Source organism: Myotis daubentonii, chromosome 2, assembly GCF_963259705.1.
Source record: "Myotis daubentonii chromosome 2, mMyoDau2.1, whole genome shotgun sequence".
Lineage (NCBI taxonomy): Eukaryota > Metazoa > Chordata > Mammalia > Chiroptera > Vespertilionidae > Myotis > Myotis daubentonii.
Window position 1 is genome coordinate 46717066 of NC_081841.1, and position 24187 is coordinate 46741252.

A 24187-nucleotide genomic window follows, 5' to 3' on the forward strand; every position below is an offset into this window, starting at 1 on the left:
TAAATGAAGATAGCATTACCATTATTCTGAAATTATACATGTAATAGTAAAATAAAAATACCCTTTCTATAAAGAACAGAAAATCACAAATCTGTGGAGGGAAGAAGTCCTTGCTCAGTAATTTGGGCATGCCTCTCCCAATTCCTGTAACCATCACAAGCACTTCCCTTCACTTTGGGGAAGAGAGTGGTGAGTCCAAGTTCTCAATCAATAGAAGTAAAGGATATCTGTTATGCAAGGAACTGTCCTGGGCACCTCTTAGGTATGTAGGGGAATATTGTAGCCTCCAATGCATAGAGCTGCCAGCTACAGGGAGAGAAATACAAGTCTGGGCCAAGTGTGGCCTCACAGGCCAGGACCAGCAACAGAAGGGCCATTGAAGGGGCTCTTCTTCACTTCAAAACCAGAAAGTAGGCTTTTCACTACATTAAAGAGAGAATGGTTAACTTTTACCAAAATGAGTATAAATCCTCATTTGACAATAATTGCAAAGATCCTGCTAAACCAACTTCATACCTCTAACCTCCTGCCTCACCAGTCCATCATTACAGCGTGATGGATTTGTCACCTGCACCACAGGATGGATTATGCTCTTCCCATCTTAGAAAATGGTCGGCTCTTTCTATGCCTCTACTCCTTTGCTCATGCAAGTCATAACTATTAGCATAATGTTCAAGACCCTTATCCATCTAGCTCTAACCTACCTGTTTCATCATCAACTTCATCCCATTTCTCTGCACATTCTGTGCTCCAGATGCTGGTCTACTCACCACTTCTCAAACATGGACCATGAGTGTTCATTCCTCCAAGCCTTTGTTCCCATTTCTGTCCCCTGACCCCTTCGAAGCTCCACTCTCTGTTGATAGAGATCCTATATATTCTTCAAAGTCCTACCCAGATTCTTTCCCACATTTAATCACCCCTTCCTCTGTAGTCTTAATATACAATCTACTTGGCACATTTCTTTCTGCCCTGTATTTTGATGGTTATTTACACAAATGTTTTTCCCATAGATTATAAGCATATGAGAAACAGTGACTATATTTTAATCATGTTTGATTTCCCCACAGCCTACCACAATACTTCACAAAGAGGAAGTGCCAAGTAATTGTTTCATAAATTGAATCTTCAATGACTAGTTTTTGTGCTTTCTATATAAATATGACAAGTTCCTGTATGAGAAAAAAATACTCTTCATTCCAAAATAGGATGGCAAAATAAAATACTGAACACTGAGTTGAATTTGAATTTGAATTTGAAATTCAAATTTAATGGGATGTTTTTGCTGAATCTGGATACCCTAGTCCAAAAACATGTCAGTTTCACCACTGTCAGGGTTAACTTCTGGGCAAGGGTGAATTAGTGTGGGCGTAAGTATGTTTCCATCCAATTCTGCTGTAGCACATTGTGTATTTAGCCACCAAGAATCCTCTTTGTGTAAGGGGAAGGTAATATTTGGGGGGAGGGCTGAAGGGCAGAAGAACAAAAGTAGCCATTTATTACCTGATCCTTATATTCTCACACACAAAATATAGTGGATATTTGAGGAACCCAGGAGAATAATTCCAGGTATTAATGCAAATTCTTCAAAGAGCTAGTAGATTAACAATATAGCCAAGATAAATCTTTGAGGTCATTGAGACTTTCTGCTTTTCTTCAGGACATTTCTTCATGCTGCCCTTGGTCTCTTTTATTGTCTCCCTAGCATCCTAACCACAATGGGGTTATTGTGTGGGCTCTGTTTGTGCCAATTTTCCTTGCTCAGCCCTGAGGATTCCTGTCTACCCCAAGTTATCTGATAACAAATTCTAACTTTATCCCCCACCCACACTTAGCTCTCCTCCCCACCTCTTCTCTTTTCTAGTTTCCTAGGTAACAGTTTATTAGTCTAATAATAAACCAATGCTTGCCATCCTACAATGAAAGGAGATCAATAGAACCCTAAGGTTTCTCCTTTGGTCTCAGATGACATCTTCAGTTGCACACTAACCTTCTTCGGACAATTTCTGGCTCCCCCTAAGTTGTCTGATTAAAGAAGGTTGGAATTTCCTGTAAGAGTGGGTGATATACTCTGTGAGGGAATGATTTTTTGGAGAGAGAAACCTTGCAGCAACCTTTAAATCAAATTATGTGAGCAGTTGTCTGGTGATGAGTTAAGCAGAATCTCTTACTTGCAGAAGTTTAATGAGCATGTTCAGACCTCACCATTCTGATTACAAAGTAATTTTCCCGTTTATCTAGATTATACCCAAGTTGAGCGCCCAGTTGCCCGTAAGGAATTTGTTGCTGCCCAGAAGGGTGCTCTCATTGCCTCATGTGTCCATGAGAACAAACCCCTTATGATCTTGGCACCTAGCCTCTGTCGAATCTCTACTCCTCTACTTCAGACAGAAACTCCCAGGAGCCCGTGGCTTCACTGGAAAAATACTCCCACAGAAGTACAGACACATTTATGACAATACAATTGACCAATCACAGGGAATAAGCTTTGGGCCATGCAACATATAAGAAAAGTAACTCATTAGGATAAAGCCAATAATTTTAGTCACTTTAGCAAACAAATTGTTGGGAAGCCCCAGATGTAAACCGTGTTCTCCTTAAGACTCTGATTGCTGGTAACTGAAACCAATTGTAGGTAGCTTTAAAAGAAACAAAAATTAAAGAGGAATGCATTACAAGAACATAATGATTCTGGGAATTCTCAGAATTCAAGGGAAGAAGAGGCTAATGGGTAGTGAAATGGGAATCTAGAAAAAGAATAATCCTGCTTCTTGGGACTAAATCTCTCTTTCTGTCTGAGTTGTTTCATTTCTTTTTCTCTTTGCCATCAGTTTCCTCTGCTCCCAAATCTTCAGGGTGATTTGACCCACCATACTGAGGTCAGCACCATAAAGCTTTCTTGAAGGGTAGGGTCAGATTTCTCAAAGTGTCCCAGAGACCCAGCCTCAGTGGGATCATTGCTAGCTGGGCAGACACTACAAAAGGAAGACTATACACCGTCATGGCTACTATTTCCCGAGGTCTTACCTGCCTAAGACAAACTTGGAAAAGAAAATAGTAGAGATGCTAGATATCTATTAAATGCTGATGTTAAACTGTGATGAAGCAAGTTCAGAATTGTAATAAAGCATGCTAAAAAAATTGTAATCCATAATGATGGTCTCCAGTGACCAAATTCTCTCTCTTTTTTTCTACATTCATTCTTTCTGTCCTCCCCCAGAAACCGAGATCCTGAACTAATGCTGATCCTGCCAGCAATTCAGACCAAAGGAAATCATGAGATACAGTAATATGTAAACCAACAATCTAAGTACTATCACATATACCAGAAACTCCTACCCAACAACTACAAATCCTAACCGTTCATTTATTTGTCTTCCTTAATTGCTAAGCAGGATAGCTCTTAGAAATAAAACTGAGTTGAATTGATTTAAAATAACATGATTCCATATGGGCTTATAAAAGTTTTTTACTCTAAAATTACTGATGGTTTACTATTGGCAGAGTTCAGACCCCCTGCCTAAGTTTCCTCAGTGCAATCAGATGTCATTCAAATACTCTAAAATTAAGTGAAAAACCATCTTACAAAAAGTAACTTTTGTGTGCCATTTAGCTCTGTGACGGGGAACTAATAACTGAATGAAGCCTTACTCTATGCTTCTTGTTTTTACACTTTTCTTCGGTGTCCCATTCACTCAATGGTTATACTTTCTAGTCATCCCTTATAGTCATTTCCAAGGTATTTTTGTGCACCCTTATTTTAAAAAGTTAGTACATTTCTCCACTTCGTGTTTATTTATTTACTAAAGTATATGCATTATAAAGTAAATAAATACTAAAAACTTTAAACCGTGACCTACACTAAGTGTAAGTAGAAGTTGAGTATTTGCTTCCCTGCTCCCTGATGAGCATCTTGTGCACTGGTCTGCATCCCAGGGCTGTCAGCCCATCTGAGTTGAGTTGTTCTTAGTGCATCATTTTCAGTGTCCTCCAGGCCAGTCCTGAACTTCAGGAATGAAGTGTTCTCGGTAACCACATCTTGACTTGAATCCTCCAGCACTAAACCTTTCATTGTGTAAGTGCCATGAATATTTGTCTGTAGTGCCAAAAACCACCAAATGAGTGTAAAAGTGATCAACATCAAACCAGCAAAGTGAATTTTCTAAAAAAAAAATTAAATGAGAAATTGAAAAAGTAAGGCATGGGGGTATGGCTGGGCTTGGACAATAAGGCTACAGACATCAAAGTAGATAGAGCAGGGGTTCAAGCTGTGGCTGATGCAGACAAACATAACCCCACATAAAGGAGGAAGGGAAGCCAATTGGATAATGATGATCTCCAGTGACCAAATTCCTCTCTTTTTCTCTACATTCATTCATTCTGTCCTCCCCTGGAAGCCGAGACCCTGAGGTAATGCTGACCCTGCCAGCAATTCAGACCAAAGGAAATCATGAGATAGAGTAGTATGTAAACCAACAATCTAATCTACACTAATAAAAGAGAAGCATGCAAATTAACCATCATTCCGCCACTCCACTACACCCACAAGCCATGCCCACCAGCCAATCAGGAGTGAATATGCAAATTAACCCAACTAAGATGCCGGCAGCCACGGAGCTGGAGAAAGCAAGAGGCTTGGATTGCCCCTGGCGATGGAGGAAGCCAAGCTTCCCGCCTGCCCTGGCTGGCTCTGGGCTCTGCTCAAGGCTACAAAGTTTCAATTATAGAGATAAATAAATACCAGATACCTGCTTCCAGTCTGCCCTGGGCTCTGCTCAAGGAGGCGCTGAAAAAAAAAGAAAAAGAAAAAAAGGAGAGGCTGGGAGCTTGGGTCACCAAGGGGGCGTGGCCAGCCTGAAAACGGCCATCAGCCCCTCACCCAGGCTTGCCACACCCCCATGGGGTGAGGGTCCCCACTGGGGGGCTTGGCCAGCCTAAAAAAAGCCATCAGCCCCTCACCCAGGCTGGCCAGGCACCCCAGCAGGACACCCACCCTGATCTGGGACACCTTTCAGTACAAACCAGTCAGCCCCCACCCATGCACCAGTCCTCTATCCTATATAATAAAAGGGTAATATGCAAATTGACCCTAACAGCAGACTGGGAATGACTGGTCACTGTGACACACACTGACCACCAGGGGGCAGACGCTCAATGAAGGAGCTGACCCCTGGTGGTCAGTGCGCTCCCACACAGGGAGCTCTGCTCAGCCACAAGCCAGGCTGATGGCTGCCAGTACAGCGGTGGTGGTGGGAGCCTCTCCTGCCTCCTCAGCAGCGCTAAGGATGTCCGACTGCAGCTTAGGTCTGCTCCCTGCTGGCAAGTGGACATCCCCCAAGGGCTCCCAAGCTGCCAGAGGGATGTCTGACTGCCAGCTTAGGCCTGATCCCCCGGGGAGCGGGCCTAAGCCAGCAGGTGGACATCCCCCGAGAGGTCCCAGACTGCGAGAGGGCACAGGCCAGGCTGAGGGACCCCCCCCTTCTCTGAGTGCACCAATTTTTTTGCACCAGGCCTTTAGTCCTTTAATAAAGCCCTTCTCACAAAAGGAATGACCAAAATTTAACAAGAAACTGAAAATACTATTTGTTAAAAGAATGATAGGCACTGGAGTTATAACTCCAGTAATAAGAAGTGCATACAAATTCATGAGAACAGTAAGACCTTCCACTGAGTAAGTCAGCAAAGGCTATTCAAAAAAGAAGAAATGATTGATTGGCAAATATGTGGAGAAATGTTCAATTTTCATTTTTTAAAATGTCATCAGTTAAAACAACTGGGTATTGTCTTTCCTCCGTCAAATTAGCAATAATTTATTTTGAATTGTATTTCTTTTATTTATTGTTGGCAGTATTATAGATGCTCCCCATTTTCCCCCTCTATCCCTCTCAACCCAGCCCCTGCCCCACCCCAGACCTTCCCCACACTACTATCTGTGTCCATGGGTTGTGCATATATGCATATATATTCTTTGGTTAATCTCCTCCCGCCCCCTCCCCACCTGCCCACTGAGATCTGTCATTCTGTTCCATGCTAAACTATCATAAAAGTACAAGCCCAAGAAGTGATATGAGACCTTGAGTTCATCACATTTAGAAGTGTGTATTAACCTGACTCTTTGCAAATTAATACTTCAATGCAGATCAAAAGCCATTAATATTTATATTTCCTTTGATGTAGCAACTCCTATTAATTCATCTTAGGGAAGTCAAAGCAAATATTTAGAGACTAACATGTTTACTGACACACTTTATAAAGCATTGAAAAAAGATAAAACACCAGATTATTTGATAATATGAAATAAATAAGTAAATTATGCTATATCTACACAATACATTATTGTCCAGTTTCTAAAATGTATGTTTATTAGGAGAGCTTGGTAGTATAATGGATGTCATGTTAATCTCATCAGTAGAAAAAGTAGGATATGCAACAGGCCTATAGTAATGACAACAACCAAGAAAAAAATATATTAAAAAAGGCTCTACATAAAAATAGGCAAAAATTCTATGTCATTTTTATTGGTTGGTGAATCTATGAATAATTTTAGTTTCTTCTTTCTAGAGTTTAGTTTCCATTTTTATATCTCCTTTCAAATTTACATGCATGTAGCAAATATTTATTGAGGACCTACTGCCGTTCCAGACACACACTGTCCTACATGTCCTAAGTGCCTAGAATAAAGCAACAACAAAAACAAAATTTCCACTCTCAACAGGTTTGCCAAATTCAGCAAATAAAAGTAAGCATCCAATTAAGTGTGAATTTAGATAAGTAATTAATAATATTTTAGTATAAGTATAGTATTTTACCTAGCAACCCTAAGTCTCACAGAATTTAATTTTAGTGGGGGATGTATTTCCTACAGTGAGCATAAATTAATTTTTAAAATTCATTTTTCATTGAACTAAAATACACATGACATAAAATGTACCATTTTCACCATTTTAACGTACATGATTCAATGGTATTAAGTTCATTCACAATGTTGTGCAACCATCACAGCTGTCTAGTTCGGTGGTTCTCAACCTTGGATGCACATTAGAATAACCTGGGAATATTTTTAAAATTCCAAGGGATGAAGCCCAGAAATCAGGATTTTAAAAAGATTCCCAGGTGATTCTAATGTGCAGCCAAGGTTGAGAACCACTGGTCTAGTTCCAGAACTTCTTCATCACCTCAAAGGGAAAACTCTGTACATATTAAGTATTCACTCCCCATTCCTTACTCTCCCCAGTGCCTAGCAACCACTAATCGGCTTTCTGTCTCTACAGATTTGCCTATTCTGTACATTTTGCATAAATGGGATTGTATACGATGTGGCCTTTGTGTTCAGCTTCTTTCACGTAGCATGATGTTTTTCAGGTTCATCCATGTTGTAGCATGCATCAGAATGTCATTCTCTTTTGTGGCTGAATAATATTTCATTGTATGTGTATACCACATTTTGTTTATCCATCGATTGATGGACTCTTTGAACTGTTTCCACCTTTTGACTATTGTGAAGTATGTATTAATTTTATACTTTTAAAAATAATATTTACTTAAATATTAAAAGCCCCAAGCGATAATGAAAATCTTTCACTAAGCCTTCTCTATCTCAGTGTTATGTGTTCAAATAGCTCTGAATGAAGTAGATAGCCAGTCAACACAAAATAGTGTATTAAGCAAAATAAAATACAATGTAGCAGATCTGAAGAAGCAAAAAATATAATATTGTCATCAAAAAGCTTATACCAAATTCTGGGAAATGAAAGAGAGTCCAGCGTTTCATCATGGCAAGGCTACTCTGCCTCTCAGTTAGAAACAGCTGAGTTTAGATTACTAATTCAGGGCTGCCACTAGAACAATAACTAGGGCGCATCACATCTGCATGATTAAAAAGCTTACCAAACACTGTGCTTCCCAGGGGAGGAAAAAAAGAGACCTTCATCCAAAGACAAATCACATTTTCCAAACCTTGAAGCCATGAAAGTTCAGAAATATTGGAATTCCTCCTCCAGCATATGTCAGATAACTAATTCCTGCCTTCCCATTTTAGCGAGTGTTCTTCTGTTTCAGGTCCTCTGAGGTTTTCAGGCTTACATCACTAAATTCTCCTTTCAACAGCTAGCGGAGACTGGCTTGCAAAACCTTTCGCTGGCATCATCTCAGAGAATATGAAGCATAAGAGAGAGAAGCAACACAGGAAGTGGGAAGAATCTTCACACCTCTTTCTCCTTCGCCAGAGCCCAAGCAGCCAATGCCTGACCCAGAGCCAAAGGCTGCACGGAGAGGTGAGGCTGAGTAAGATGGTGTGGTGAAGAGAGGTCAGAGACTCAAGATTCAAGTGTCTTCTCTGGCTCAATTGGTTCATTCCTTCTTCCAGAACTTGCCAGACATCTCCCATTGCCTTGTTCAAGCTACCTGCCTTACCTTACTTCTTGCTCCCCACTGACTAAAATTTTATGTGTTTTCCCTTTAGGCTCAATGCAAATCAGCTGCCTCTAAGAGGCTTTGCTGATCTTTTTCTTTGGAAGGCTTTGGAAAGCCTTCCAGAGAGGCTCTGCTGATTGTTCTTTCTCCCAAAGAAGGAAGCTACTGTTTCTTCCCTGTTCGGGTTCTATCTCACCATATTTGTTAGTTATTCATATGTTTGGTTGGTACTTGTTCCCCATGCCCTACCACCATCAGCAAGCATAATACAATCCCAGAAGGTTGTCTCCTCGTGGTAGCAACTACATTCCACTTGTTTGTAAGTCCTTCCCTTCTCTCATTGGCCGTGCACACCCAGGGCAGGTTGACCAGTGTTGTATGCAGGTTTGATACGCAGGGGAAAAAAGTACTCAATGGATGAATACTTACTTATTTTTAAACTCCATTTTTAAAGGCAAAGAAGTCTTTTCAAATGCCTTAATAGCAGGGTAGTGGTGTTTCCCTGCCCACTGCAAGCTAAAAAGTGTTGTTTTGGTTTTTTTTATTTTAAAAATAAAGTATAGTTATCATATTAGTTTCAGGTGTACAACATGGTGATTTGACATGTATACTAGTATACCCCACGATGTGAACACCACACTAAGTCTAGTAACCATCTGTCACTGTGCAAAATTATCACTATTTTTGGTTATATTCCCCTTCCACTCTTTTACCTGTCCCCCTACCCCCTTCCCCTCTGGCAACTACCAGTTTATTCTTTGTTTCTGATTTTGTTTTGTTTTTTGTTTTGATTTTTCAAATTCCACATATAAGTAATTTGGAAATATTTCATTAGAGCTGGAAGTATATGATTGGAGCATCTTCTCTTTTTTTATTCTTAAAAGAATTTGTCTTTTAGGGTATAAAAGAGAAAATTCAGCTCACATTTCTCTAAATATCTCCTGAAGAGTACCATTTCTTCATTTCCATTTTTTTTCTGTAGCCATTATTTTTCTATATTAATTTCTCAATTAAATCTTCTACATTAAACCATACAAACTTTTATTCTGTTACTATTTTATAGGGTTTTTTCTGTATTACTAACCCTAAATTCCAAATGATTATACTCTAGAATAATTTCTATATGTGTATGTAAAAAGTAGGAAAGTAGAATGCTCTTATGAAGAAAATATCCAGCCTGGCCACGTGGCTCAGTGGTTGAGCATCAACCTGTGAACCAGGAGATCACTGTTTAATTCCTGGTCAAGGCACATACTTGGATTTTGGGCTTGATCCCCAGTGTGAGGCATGCAGGAGACAGCTGATCAATTATTCTCTCTCATCATTGATGTTTCTATCTCTCTTTCTCTCTCCCTTCCTCTCTGAAATTAATTATACATATAAAGAAAATAACCAAAGCATTAATTTCTTTAACCTCAAGTACCTGGGGTGGTGGTATGAGTCATGCTGCTGGCTTTGTACACTGCTCCAATTGCAGTATAGTTGTCAACATGACTTCATTAACTCATTCATTCCTTCAACAAATATTTATTGACTATAATATCTGAGATACTAAGCTAAATACTATAATACTATAGACTGGCTCATTTGCTCTTATTCTCTTTTGCCAGCACAACTTTCCCACTATCCCTTAAGGACTGGTGTTTTCCAGGGGTTTGTTCTTGAGTCTTTTCCTTCTATTAGTGGTAATGGTTAACACCTGACACAGATGCAGTCCCTACCCTCTCCGGAGCCAGTGGTGGATACTAGTAAGTCATCATTCCTGGCCGTCTTTCCCTGAAGAGGGCCTTACATTCTTTCTCAATGCAGCATCTCATCTAAGTCATTTGGAGATGATGGGCCACAGGTAATCTTTTTGCTCCCCTGCAACTCTCTCCCTCAGTGATTTCATCTACGCCTGTGGCCTCCACTTTCACTTCTATGAAGATGATCCCCAAATTCTACCTGCTATTGTTCCTGAATTCTAGATTCATAGTTTCCATAACTTTCTCCACTTCATGTCTCAAACTCAGCTTGTCCAAAACTGAACTTACTCTATTCTCCATAAAACCTGCTCTTAGGAATTACCATTTATAGCCACTCAGCCTAGAGGCTTATCTTTACTTTCTCTTACCCCTCACTTAGTATAATTAAGTATATTAATCCTACTTTATAAATGTTAAGTATATTATTGCTTGTCCTTTTCCACTTTCCTAATTTAAGCTATCATGGATTGCCTACCTGGATGCTTGCAACAGCCTCTATCATTCTCCATGAATGAATGATTCTCACTCCAAATTACCCTCCATCTAGCCATGAATTATCTTTCTAAAGCTAATTATCTGACCCTGGTAGTGATTTCTTTCATTTCCTTCAGTGGATCCTTAAAATCCTTTATTGTCACCTGGGGAAATATCAGATTTCTTCTTTGCTTGCTGTCCAGAGCCCTTGACCCTCTAGCACCAAATTACTTTTCAAGCACATTTCTCATTTCCTCAACTCCTAGCTATGCTTTAGGCATACAGTACAAGGTACGCACTAAGTATACCATGAACTTCTGTGCCTGTGTGTCTTTCCTCGTGCTGTGCAATGTGTTTAGAATGCCTTTTCTTCTGCTAACTGCCTGGAGAAATTCTCCTCCTTCTGCCCCCAGACTCTCTCCCCTTCTGCAACCCAGCCTCCATTAATGGTTCCTGTTGCTTTGTTGTGTGATGGTTAGTTGAGTCTGTTGCACCAGGCTGTTGACTCCTGGAGTAGTCTCATCCACTTTTGTATCTATAATATGAAGAGTGGCGTGCCTAACACATAGTAAAAATTAGTGAATGTTCGTGGCATTTGCCAAAGCAAAGAATAGCCCATATTCTAAGTCACTTTTATCTTTAAAGAGGAATAGCTGGTTAGTAAATGAAGATGATTATTTTAGCTTAAATTTGAATCTTATCACATGGCCTTGGATTGGAAATTGTTGATTTGCCAATATTTTTTCCCAAGCCTCCAGTGAAATTTTTTTGGAAAGTTATGCAGTGAGGTGATTCATCCCAACTTTATTTTCTTGGTTTAGAAACAAAAACAAAACCATCAATGCTTGATTGACATAAGCGGAAAAACCCTTTTGTTTTGTATAATCCAATGTTTTCACTAAGTACATTTGCAGAGTAGGAAGAGGAAAAGAGTATTTGTAGGGACTTCCAGTGGCCTGCTACCGAAGAAACTCTGAATAATTTGAATAGTAGAGTTGGAGGTTCCAAGCATACCTCATACAAGCTATCCCTGGGGAAAGGGACTTCCCAGTAACAAGCTGCTACTTCAGGACAGAAATCCCTTTTTCTGCTGCCTGCAAGGCTTCAGAAGAAAGTGTTTCATGGCACTTTCACACTGAAATATATTTTAAAGAGGGAAACCTGCTAATGTAGTGGTTGGGCATAATAAATGTGATATAATCAAAGGTTGGTTTATGTAATGACATAATTCTTTACTATAAAAACTCAAAATATCAGGAGGTATATTAGAGAGTTAATATATACTAGACTAAAATTAAAATTAGCACTTGTGTAGGTCTCCCCTAAATCAATCTAATAATATTTACCTGCATTATGAAACTGTATTTAATACGGCAATTGGAATTAATGAATTACGATGTCATTTATGAGAGAATAAAGGCCTCCAGTTCAAATACTGCTGTAAGCAGTCCCCAATGGAATTCTTTCATTAACTGTGGAAGTTGATTTAAATGATGCAATCCAAATTTTAAGTGGAACTGTTAAGAAAGGCATCAAGACACAGAAAGAGAGAAAAAATTCCCACAAAGCTTGAATACCAGTAAGTGAATCTTCCCCACAGAGAAAAAGATGCCAGATTACAAATGAGCACTCTCTTTAGTTGGCCGGTAAATCAGTGTGCAGGCCTGGATAAAGGGAACAATGGACACCTTCTGACACCAGGCTGTGTGTCTGGTGAGCATCCCTCAGTGCAAATGTTAGTACTGTGTGAGTATTTATTGTGTTTCTATAAAGTCCTAATGAGCTCCTTGGGTGAGAGTGAAACCCTTTGCTTTTTCACACTGTGCTCAAGACCCCTAAACTTCATGGGGTCAAATCTAAAGAAAGGGTAATGGACCATGAGGTCCAGCTTAATAGACCTGATATTAACACAGCAGCAAGAATGTCACCAAATGCAAAGTTTAGGGCAAGCAATGAATGAAGTATTTGTTACACTTAAATAATATACAAAGGTTATAACAGAGTAGTGGCACTATATCAATGTCATCATTGCAGGACTTTGAAAACCTGCCATGTATGAAATAACCCTGTAACACATCTTTAGATTACAATAGACAAATTTGCTTTCCAACAGCAAATAATAAATTAGAGTAGAAAGTTATGCAACTGTGGGGACTACTTATAGTTATTTTTAGGTATTGAAAATCTCTTGCCCAGAGAAATAATTGGGATACTATCAATATATATACTCGTGTAATAGAAATGTATTGGAGCCTTCATATTGATTTTGCAGTTCACATACGGAAATGTACATTTTCTCTAAATGAAACAGAAAAAATTCTCTCCTCTAGTGCTCTGCTTCCTTGAGGATAGGACAGATGTTTCTTGCTTTGAAATGAGTAAAACATAACCACACTGAGTATGATGTCATGGACAGAACCACTTGTGTAAATATAGGATTCTTTCACCAGACTCCTCATCCATGTAGTTGTTGACTCATCATGATAATCCTCGTCTGTTATTACAGTGAACTTGCAATTCATATGATGTGATGTAGGCCACAGACGGGATCTGAAAGCACTGCACTCTGTGGTTTTGTTTCTAAGTTAACATTGAAAGCATCATCACTCTCTAACATGGGTAAGAAGGGGAAGATGTGAGGGTATGCGCCAGTAAAAATATCTGTGCTTGTTCACCTTCCATGTTTTCATTTTCTGCTGGATTACTTTTTTTTTGGAGTTGACTCAAGTGGGTTATAAATTATTTTAGGACAAGGACTCTCTCCTGCTGTTTTATGCTTCCATTCCCAACACCAAAGACAAAGCCGCCGTATTGTTTACACATGCCTCATCTCATGGAGATTTTATACATATGTATTCCCAAAAATGTATACACACTTTAACAGCTGATAACTCAATTTTGAAAATGAAATGTATTTTAATAAACACTGACTTTATAATTATCCAAAGTGTATATACATTTTGGGGACACCCTGTATGAGAAATATTATTCATTACTCACCAATTCCTCTTTTTTCTAGGACTTATTATCAAAAAAGTGGAAAATTGCATTTATTCAGGGAATTCATACAGTCTATTGCCAAATTAGTTAGCTAAAATATGCTATCATGAAATTTCAACAGATTATTAACTACTAATTTTGCCTTGTTGATTTGCATTCCAAGAGTCTGCCCAATCCAGTAATTCAGAAGTTACTTGAATGTCACCTCCACATTTGTAAAATTAAACCAGGTTCGAATAAGTGAAAATCCTCACAGGTTTTAAAAAACTAGTTTCAGTGTGGGAGTACATGAAGCAAGGTCATTTACAAACAAGCAAAAATGCCTCTGGACTCCTTAAGTTCCATGGTTAAGTGTCATCATTTCTCTTTGACTATTCTCTTGGACTAATGAGGATGGAAATAATGACATAATTATTTTACTTATACTTGTTGCTATTTTTAAAAGGAATACAGAGAAATTTAAAAATGGAAACCAATTAAATCTTTTTAACAAAGAAAAGCTAAAAGCACTTACCTGTTGATAGGATTGACCGTAAAGAAGGGGCACTAAGAGCCCGCCGAACGTGTGTGTGATACAGGAACATCGAAGCTCTGACCTTCCTTTTCCATTCCTGTAGTCTATTTCTCTCAAACCATCACTTGTAGATTATACCAGTAAAAGAAGTACATAAAGGAAGTCATTGTAAAAATAAAGTTCATGTATCACGACTGAAGCCAAACATATACAGTTCCCTTACAATGGCAGTGAAGGAGAAAACAATACAGGACTCTTCCCATTGAAGGGGTTATTACTAACACTTCACTAATAACATGGACTTGGCTAGGTCAGCAGTTTAACAGAAACAGCCCCTGACAGTGATTGACCTCATCAAAGTTCAGTTTTCCTTCTCTATTGAAATGTTTCTTCACTAAAGTGCTTGTGGTGTGCCCATGCCAGTGGCTTCAAAGCATTTCTTTTATTGTTTTAATGTTAAAATGTCTGCTCTCCCTACAGAAGTTTCATGCAGTCCTTCAAGCTGTTGGAATTCAAATCCCTTAATGGCAGTAATAATGATGTTAGCTGACATAAACATTCAGTAGCTATCTATCCCAAAGCTCTGCATCAAACACTAAGTGAAAATAGGATATTTTGTGTTTTGTTCTAAAGACTTAGACTCCTTTGTAAATAGGCATCATGAATGAATAGGTATTTGTGGTTTCCTAGGGAAATTCTGCCACCTAGAATTTAAATGCAGGAATCTACAGGAAATAGAAATGAAATAGACCTCATCGTTTTAAGGGAGAAAACGTAGTGTGGAAGAAGAGAGAAAGGAGGAGAGGATATCTGAGTGATACAATCACAGTGTTTTGGGACAAGAATCATGTAAAGTTCACAAAGCAACTTTAATTCTGCTTTGAGTAGCTCGCAGGGTATATATACAGTTAGCAACCATAACACTAGATCTCTCTCAGATAAAACCTCCAGGTATCTGTAGAGTGTGTTTTATTTAACAAGCCTTCATTAAATTACTATATGTCAGGAAATGTACTATTCACTAAAGGTGTAAAATTCAGTTCACATTCTACTGAGAAAGAGCTAACTTTAAAAGAAAATTACAGCCCTAGCTGGTTTAGCTCATTGGATAGAGCATCAGCCTGCAGACTGAAGGGTCCCGGGTTCGATTCCAGTCAAGGGCACATGCCTGGGTTGCGGGCTTGATCCCCAGTAGGGAGCGTGCAAGAGGCAGCTGGTCAATGATTCTCTCTCATCATTAATGTTTCTATCTCTTCCTCTCCCTTCCTCTCTGAAATCAATAAAAATATATTTTTAAATTTTTACATTTTATAATCCCCAAAATTGAAAGCAGGGTCTAGAAGAGATGGTTGTACACGCATGTTCATAAGAGCATTATTCACAATAGCTAAACAGGGAAGCAGCCCAGGTGTCCCCGGACAGATGAATGGACAAGCACAATGTGGTATATACATACAGTGGAGTGTTATTCAGCATTAGTGAGGAAGGAAACTGACATAGGCTACAACATGGATGAGCCTTGAGGACATTACACCAAGTGAAATAAGCCCAAATAAAACTAATAGTGTGTGATTCCACTTATATGAGGTACCTAGCGTAGTCAAAATCATAAAGACAGAAAGTAGAATGATGGTTGCCAGGGCTGAGCAAAGGGGGAATGAAGAATTGTTGTTTAATGGGTAGAGTTTCAGTTTTGCAAGATGTGAAAGGGTTCCGGAGATGGATGGTGATGATGGCTGCACAACGATGTGAATATACTTAATGCCACTGAACTGTACACTAAAATGCTAAAAATGCTAAATTTATGCCAGGTGTACTTTATCAATAAAATTTTGGGGAGGAAAAAACTACATTTAAAAATTACAAGTATATAATAAAAACACAAAGAACATACTGCAGAGTCATGAAAGAGGAAGAAATTTCTAGTACCTTTATGTCGAATGGGGTGGAGGCCAGAGAAATCTTGCAGCAGAGGGGCTGGCTGAGTGAGGCCTCAGAGGACACAAAATCCATCAGTGCCTGTTTAACCACCTCTACTTAACTCACTCCTCTGCCCCCGATGTAAACCATGACTGGTTGCAGTTATAGTAACCGCCTTCTTGAGTGCCCTGGACTTCCCTGTCCCCCATGACTCGTGTGCCTCTCAGGAGTCAGAGGCACTGACTCTCCAGTGTGTATACTACTGTACTTATGGCAATTCCCCAACCCAATGATTGATACATTGTGTAAACCAATTCTATGTCACCGTGAGGAAGAAGGGAATTGTTGGTCTACAAAAACAAATGCTTTGGAATGGCGCCATAAATTAGTCACTATAAAAAAGTTGAAATTGGGTATAGCTTAAGCCACGTATCAAAAGCTGGGAGAAAATTGTAAACATCTAGATGGATTTTGCACTCAGGTTACTTGGCAAGTGCACCTAATTTCTCTTCCTCTTCAGTGAAATCAAAACTAGAAATTGTAGAACCATGCAAAATGGACACAGGTATTGCACAGTGAACTCTAAGGAACTTGAGTCAGCAGACTCATTCTCAAAGAAAAAAACCTTGGTCACTAAGGTTTGACAACGAAGTGAGACATTTGTTTTAATTTTAAATACACATATGCTCTTGTATCAAATCTCTTTTTCTACCACACCATCAGTTGCGGGTGTGATTTCCTTGGTTACGAAGACACCGTGGTTTGGGGTGCAGGCTCTGGAATGAGACTGCCTGGGCTGAATGATGGTTCTACTACTTAGAAGCTATGTGACCTCCGGCAAATGAATCTCTTTATACTTTATTTTACCAGCTATTACAGGGGGGTAATAACAGTACCTATCTATGAGATTTCTTTTAAGGATGAACTTATTTAGCACATGTAAAGCACTTAGAAGTGCCAGACACAACGAATGCCGTGTGTTAGCAGTTACCAGTACTAGTAATGGTACTGATACTACTTATACCAACTGTATTTTGCCAGGGAAAGCGGATGAAGAGAGAGCATGTGGAGAGCAACAGCCTGCGGACCATGGAGTTGTGATCATGCCAATGGGAGGTACAGTACCTGTGGGAAAGACGAATGATGAGGGGTCTCAGATCCACATGGTGATGCCGCCTTCCTGTTCCATTTCTAACCCACCCTGTGCCTCTCATTCTCTCTGCTCTCTTGGTCATTTTTTAGATGCCACATTATAATGAACATAGAGACTCAGTGGTCTCAAGCCCTAATGAATTTACAATTCAGCAAGAGGTTCTGATACATAAATAATATGAGGGAATACACATTAAGAATACATAGTATATCTTTTATGTAAAAATGTACTGATGCAAAGAAGAGGGTGCGACAACTTGACCTGAGAGAATATGATAGAAAAATGATAATTGAACTGGATGTTAAAGATGAATAAGAATTTGTAAATGATAGCATCCAGCATGCATAATGGCCATCACTAGAACAGACAAGGTAATCAAAGTGCCCTTTCCAAGTAGTTACAGCAACAAAGAAACCCCTGCCTTGCACTAAAGATCTGGAAAGTGTAACATCTGTATCCCAAGGTCACGGCTATTTTCTATTTGACGTAACCTTGATAAAACTCTGAAATATGTCATTGAGCCAAACCGCCTATCTACGATTAAGTCATCTAGATGGCTCCTGAAGTGTTCCTCTCTTCCATCTTCCTGTATTTTAGCTCTCTAGTTTAGACAACTGGCAAGATAAAAATGAACATGAAATGTTGAGTACAACCCAGGAAAAGCTATAATCATTGTTCACTGCCTCTCCCTTCAGTACAACACAATAAAAGGAGATTCCATAAAAATCATTCCATTTTGGTATCATCTATTATGGGCAATGTCATTCTGGCATTTTTGTTCTGTCTCCTGTTGATATTATAGACATGGGACGGGGGCACTAACTTTTTCCTGAATGTTCAGTAAAGGTTAGAAATGGGCAATGAAGAGATCAAGCAGCAGGCAGGGGGTTCAGCACAGAAAAGCAGCCACAGCATAGGCGCTGGAGTCAGCCAGACTCCTACCCCACAGTGTGTTCAGCGACACTGAAAAGTCACGGAGCTTCTGTTAAATGTGGACACTGTGTCTTATCCTCTGGCATTTCTGGAGGATTAAGTAAAATAACATAGAATACCTGGAACATTATAGATATTTAGTAAATGCTTCTTGAATGAATAAGCTTACAAAATGCAGTTCTTTTCATTTTTCACCTTTTTCAAGAATACTGTATTGGTTTTTAATTTCAACAGTAATTGTATTCATTTTCCTGGGATGCCATAACAAAGTACCACCAACTGGGTGGCTTGATCAACAGAAATTTGTCTCACAGTTTTGGAGGCTAGAAGTCTGAGGTCAAGGTGTTGACAGCAATGGCTGGCTCTTTCTGAGGCCCTCGGGGAAGGACCTGTTCCAGGCCTCTCCCCTGGGCCATAGATGGCTGTCTTCCTCCTGTGTTGCCTGTGTGTCTAAGTTTCCCCCTTGGTTAAGGACACCAGTCAAAAGGAAACCTACTCCAGCATGATCTCATCTTAGCTTAACTAATTACATCTGCAGCTAATTTCAAATAAGGTCACACTCTGAGATACTGGGGGGTTAAGACTTCAACATGTGAATTTGGGGGTGGGGCACAATTCAACCATAAGAGTAATGAACTCTTTGTATAATAATTCAAGAAATATAGAGATTTAAGAAATTAATAGTCTCCTCCCCCTGCCATCCAATCTCATTTCTCTGCTTTTAACATTTTAAAATAAATCCTTCCATAAGCCTTTCCATACCTACACACACACACCTCATATTATATTACTGGAGGCCCAATGCACGAAATTCATGCAAGAATAGGCCTTCCTTCCTCCGGCTGCCGGCACCAGCTTCCCTCTGGCATCCGAGACCCAGGCTTCCCTCGCAGCCCCTGCTTCATCTGGAAAATTGTCTGGTGAAATTAGCATATTATACTTTTATTATTATAGATATAGTCTTATATTTAGACACACACATATATAGTTTTTTTCTTTTTATTGAATCCAAACATATTAAACATATTACTTAGCCCCTTGCTTTTTTCACTTCACATGAATATACTCATATAAATATATGAGTATAGACCTATGTAAATATTTGCCTAATGTTCTACAGTATGAATTAATAATAATCTGTTGGTGGATATTCAGGGTAATTCCAGGGTTTGGTTCATTTTTTTAATTCAGCAATATGCAGTTTTACTCAGCTTTTCCCATAAGACTAGTGCTTTTCTTTATGTAAATTAGATTCCTAGACATAGTCTTTTTAGGTCAAAGATATGCACATTTATATTTAATATTACCAGGTGACTTTCAAAAATGTTTTAGCTATTCACACATTCATCAATAATGCCTAAGAGGTATTTGTTTTCCCCACACTTTTGCCCAAGTAGATTTGATCAGATTTTTTAATGTATCTCTCTGAAACATGAAAAATAATATATCTTTATTTCTTTAATATACATATCCCTGACTACCACTTAGGTATAGCAACTTTTCAAATGTTTACTGGCTGTCTGTATCCCTTATCTCAGAATTGCTCCATCACCATATATACCTATTTTCCTATCATATATCTTGTATTTTATCCATTTGCAGTAGTCATTATATTTAAGGAAAACTAACATCTTGTCAAATATGCTGCAAATATTCCTTCCCAACTATTATTTTTCTTTTAACTTTGTGGTACATTTTGCCATTCAGAATTTTAGGTTTTTAGGTACTGAAGTCTCTCAATTTCTTTTTTTAAAGATTTGTGGATTTTTCTGTCTTGCCCATGAATGCCTGTACCCTCCTCCTAAGATTCTTGATCTCCTTAATTATATTCCAATATTCTGTTTGTGTTTGTTGTAAATTACAAGTCTATCTTTTTCTGCCAGGTGAATATTTCATTACCATAACACTTCCTATAAGGAAATTCTTCCTTTTCTCACTAAATTGAAATGTAAGCATCACTATATATCAAATTGTTATTTTAAAAAATGCTTAAATCTGTTTCTGTACTGTGTTCTATTTCCTGATCAGTTTGTTCATCCTTGAGCCAATATCCATATTATTTGGATTGTAGTCACCATACAGGGAGTTTTAATATGGCAAATTCTCCTTCACTCTTTGTTTTATTTCATAACTAGTGCCCTGGTGCATGAATTCATGCACATTGAAAGGAAATTAATTAGAAGGTGATTGGCACGGTGGGTCTGGGTGAGAAGGACAAGACATGCTCTGGAGCCAACCTCCTGCGGTCCCTCCCTGGCCGACCACACCTGGGACAGCACCATGGCTCAAAGATTATCTGCAGAGTGAGCGGGGTCCCTCCAGCAGGTGGGATCCCTGGGCCTGTCCTGCAGGGATCAGGCTGAAACTGGCTCTCCGACATCCCCCAAGGGATCCCGGATTGCAAGAGGGCTGTTCTCGGATGACACACCCCGGAATTGGGCTCCCTCATCTCTGGTTCTGGGTGCATCACCTAAGAACCGCTGCTGCCAAGTCACTGCAGCTCGGCAGCTCCTGCGTTGAGCGTCTGCCCCCCTGGTGGTCAGTGCATGTCATACCTACTAGCCGGTTGGACGGTCGCTTAGCCTTTTATATATATAGATTTTCTTGACAATGATATACGCTTTTTCTTCCATAGTAATCTTAGAATTATCTTGACCAGTTAAAATAACAATGGGACTCTGATCCAAATTGCTTTAAATGTGAATACATATTTGGAACTGTTGATGATTAGCCCTATTCAGGAGTCACTTACATCAGCCACATGAGTTTAATATGAAAGGTGCAGCTTGGAAAGGTTTTGTAACTTATCCAAGACCACACAGCTGGAAAAATACAGAGGCCTTAGTGTCTCCCTGATGCAAAGTCCACAGCATTAGTTACCTTCTCTGTTCATATCAGAGAAGGAAGATGATAAATTAAATTATTGATATTGTCCTGACTAAAGTACACAGCAGCGTAACCATTTACAAGGCTGTCAGATGCAGGCAGAACTTGACCGAGCATGGCACCAGTTTATAAGCAAATCGTTAGTTTTTATATGTAAAAAAAAAAACAAACACATTTATCTTCCTTCAAAAAACCTATGTAGAATAAGAATGAGAGTAAACTTCCACTGAATAAGTTTCTGATGGAAATACATCTTTACTGATATGAAATTCTGTCATTATATCTTCATTTTATGGTTTTAAAACTTACTCTTCTAAAATGTAAATACCCTTAGAAAGATTACTGCACATATTGGTGTGAATTGGTTTAATTGCTACTCTTCAAACTAACCGGTGGACTCCCTGTTGATATAAAATTTTGGACTTGGGCAGTGGGGCAAGGGGATAGAAACGGATGTGGAAAATGGGACAGCACCTCAGGGCAGCCGAGGTAAAATAGAATGCTGGTGGCCAGGAGCCTGGAAAGTTGGACAGGTACCATCTGGGAAGCAGTGCAGTGTAAGAGGCAGAGGGCCACGCCTTCACAGTTTGCTTTGGGCTAACAAGTTCTGCTCAGCCATCGGGGACATGTAGTGAATCACCTCGAAGAAACCAGTTGGCTGGCCTGGCCTTGCTCTGCCTTTCTGCGTTGCCTGCGCTGATCTCCCTCCTATTCCCAGAGCAGCCACTGCAGCCACTGCTTTCCTTACCAGGACATCTGGTCACATTTAACATCTCTGCTGCTCAAAAATAAAGCTGTTTTAAGAACATTTCAAAAAATGAAACAAAAGAGCAGCTAGAAGCTCATTTTCAAGTGAGAAGCCTAACCTGAAGGTGGAAGCTAGTTGTTAAGAGATGGACCCACCAGGCAACAAATAGGAAAACAGATCAGGACTAAACCAGCCAAATCAATACCTCATCCCAGTCAGTTAACTGACCAGTCAGTAGTATTGAGCACCCGCTATGTGCAAAGCGCTGGCTAAATCGAGTTTTAAAAAAGTACTCAGTGTAATGGACTGATATTGGAGACACATCACCTGAATGTCCAACACTTCTGCATTTCTCCACCTCCTTTTTATTCTTGGCAGAATAAAATTATATTGTGCTCCACCTAGTAAATGGGAGTGGTGATGTTGACCATAACTTTTTCTACTCGTCCTGCTTGTGTATTATGCATATTTCTTTAAACTATTGGATCAAAGGCATGCTTAGACTATTTCCACACACAAAAAAAAATCAATGGGCATAGCATAACCTGATGAGTGAGTAATTTTCAATACAGAGAGAAGTCATGTCAAATTAGTACTCCATGATGCAGGATGAAATATTAGTCAAATATCCATTAACTTATTTGGAAGATTGGCATCTGTTCTAAATTTACGATGTGAATGTATAATAGTTTAGTTTAAAGCATTTTCAAGTAAAAGGGAGGTTATTTTTAAATGTGATACAAAATGTCCATTATTTAAGAGCTTAAAAATATATCTAAACATTATGAATAAAATGCAATAATATTTTAATACAGGAAGGTATCCGAAACAATTTTATGTTCTTTGCAATAGATATATGCCTCCACTAAAAAAAAATAAAAAAATAGCAAAGCACAGGAATGGAGTTTTGGAAAGTGGTTCTGGATGAGAAGTTGCAGGTTCTATCCCAGGTTATGCTCTCTCTACCTGGGATGTTGCACATGGTTGGTAGAAGATGAAAATGACATGAGGCACAGTCATAGGCTCTGAGAACTGCAAAAACCTATCAAATGCGAAACATTCTGTTATCATACAAAAATCGGTGTGCTTTAATGTGGTGTGCCTCAGTAAAAATTATAAATGCCAATGTCAAAATTCAGTAGAATTTTAGATTCAGTACTTACCTTCAATAGAAAGGCCCATTATTTGAAGGATTTTGTAGTTTTTTTGAAATGCAAAAACCATTCTAAATCAGTTTGTTTTGTGAATTTATTTGGTTTTCTTAAAATGAGGTTGCTTTATTGAATATATACAGGATAGCTTCATTTTTGTTCATCTCTTTGATTCAAAGCATTCTGTGCGCAGAGGTCTCCTAAATGCTCAGTTTGGTAGTGACTACTTTCCATCCCGCCCTCCTACTCAGGACACAGAAAACAAAGGCAGTACTGCCACCAACAGGAAAGTGGAAGTCCCAGTAACTCCACTTAAACCCCAATTCTCCATTTTCTCTACTTAGAACTCTTGTTAAATAAACTAAGTCATAGTATGGACAACAGAGAAACATGGAAAAGAGCTCTTCGGATGAATGAAACTTAAATGTAAAACTAAGAAAAGTAACATCCTGTAACAGCAAAAACAAACAAACAAACAAAAACCAGTATCCTGGAATAATAGACTGAGAGGCAAGTGTTCTGCGTTAAAGTGCAGCACAGTAAGAAATAAGAAGTCTCCATGAAAATCTTCTTCCTTGTCTACATGATTAAAATACAGATTTCTTAAAAGCCAAAGAAAATACTGACATGCATTAGTAAAGAATTTGATTGGCAAAATATAATTTCATTATAATACTGTTGTATAAGAGTGCAGATGTATAATCTGCACTCCACATGCTGCAAAGTTTTGCTTTTATTGCAAAAATAAAGGTTAAATGTTACAAAAAGCATCATTCAAAATTACCAGGAAAAAGTGGAATACTAACATTTAAAAAGTATATAATATAATTTTCTTAAAACTAAAAGGTTTATGCAATTATAAATTATAATTATATACATTTATATGTTATAATTTATATTTTAAAGTTTGGACACAATTGAGGGGTAGGTATAGATAAATTCATGTAAGATTTTTCAAACTCTTACATTCAAAGTCTCTCACAGTCCTTGATCTAGAATCATCTTTTTGATCATTAGAGAAAATTAGAAATGTTCTTTCTGTAGTCACAGACATGAGAAGAAAAGTGCGGGTGCCATTAAGCCCCCAGCTCCTCCCATCCATTTTTTTTAAACTACTCAACCCTTCTCATTTCAAATAGCTCACAATTACAAAAGACCAAATTTCTCACTCAGTTACACCCACACAATTCCCACTGGGGTTCTTTCTTTCTTTCTTTTTTTCTTTTTTTCTTCCTTTCTTCCTTTTTTAGC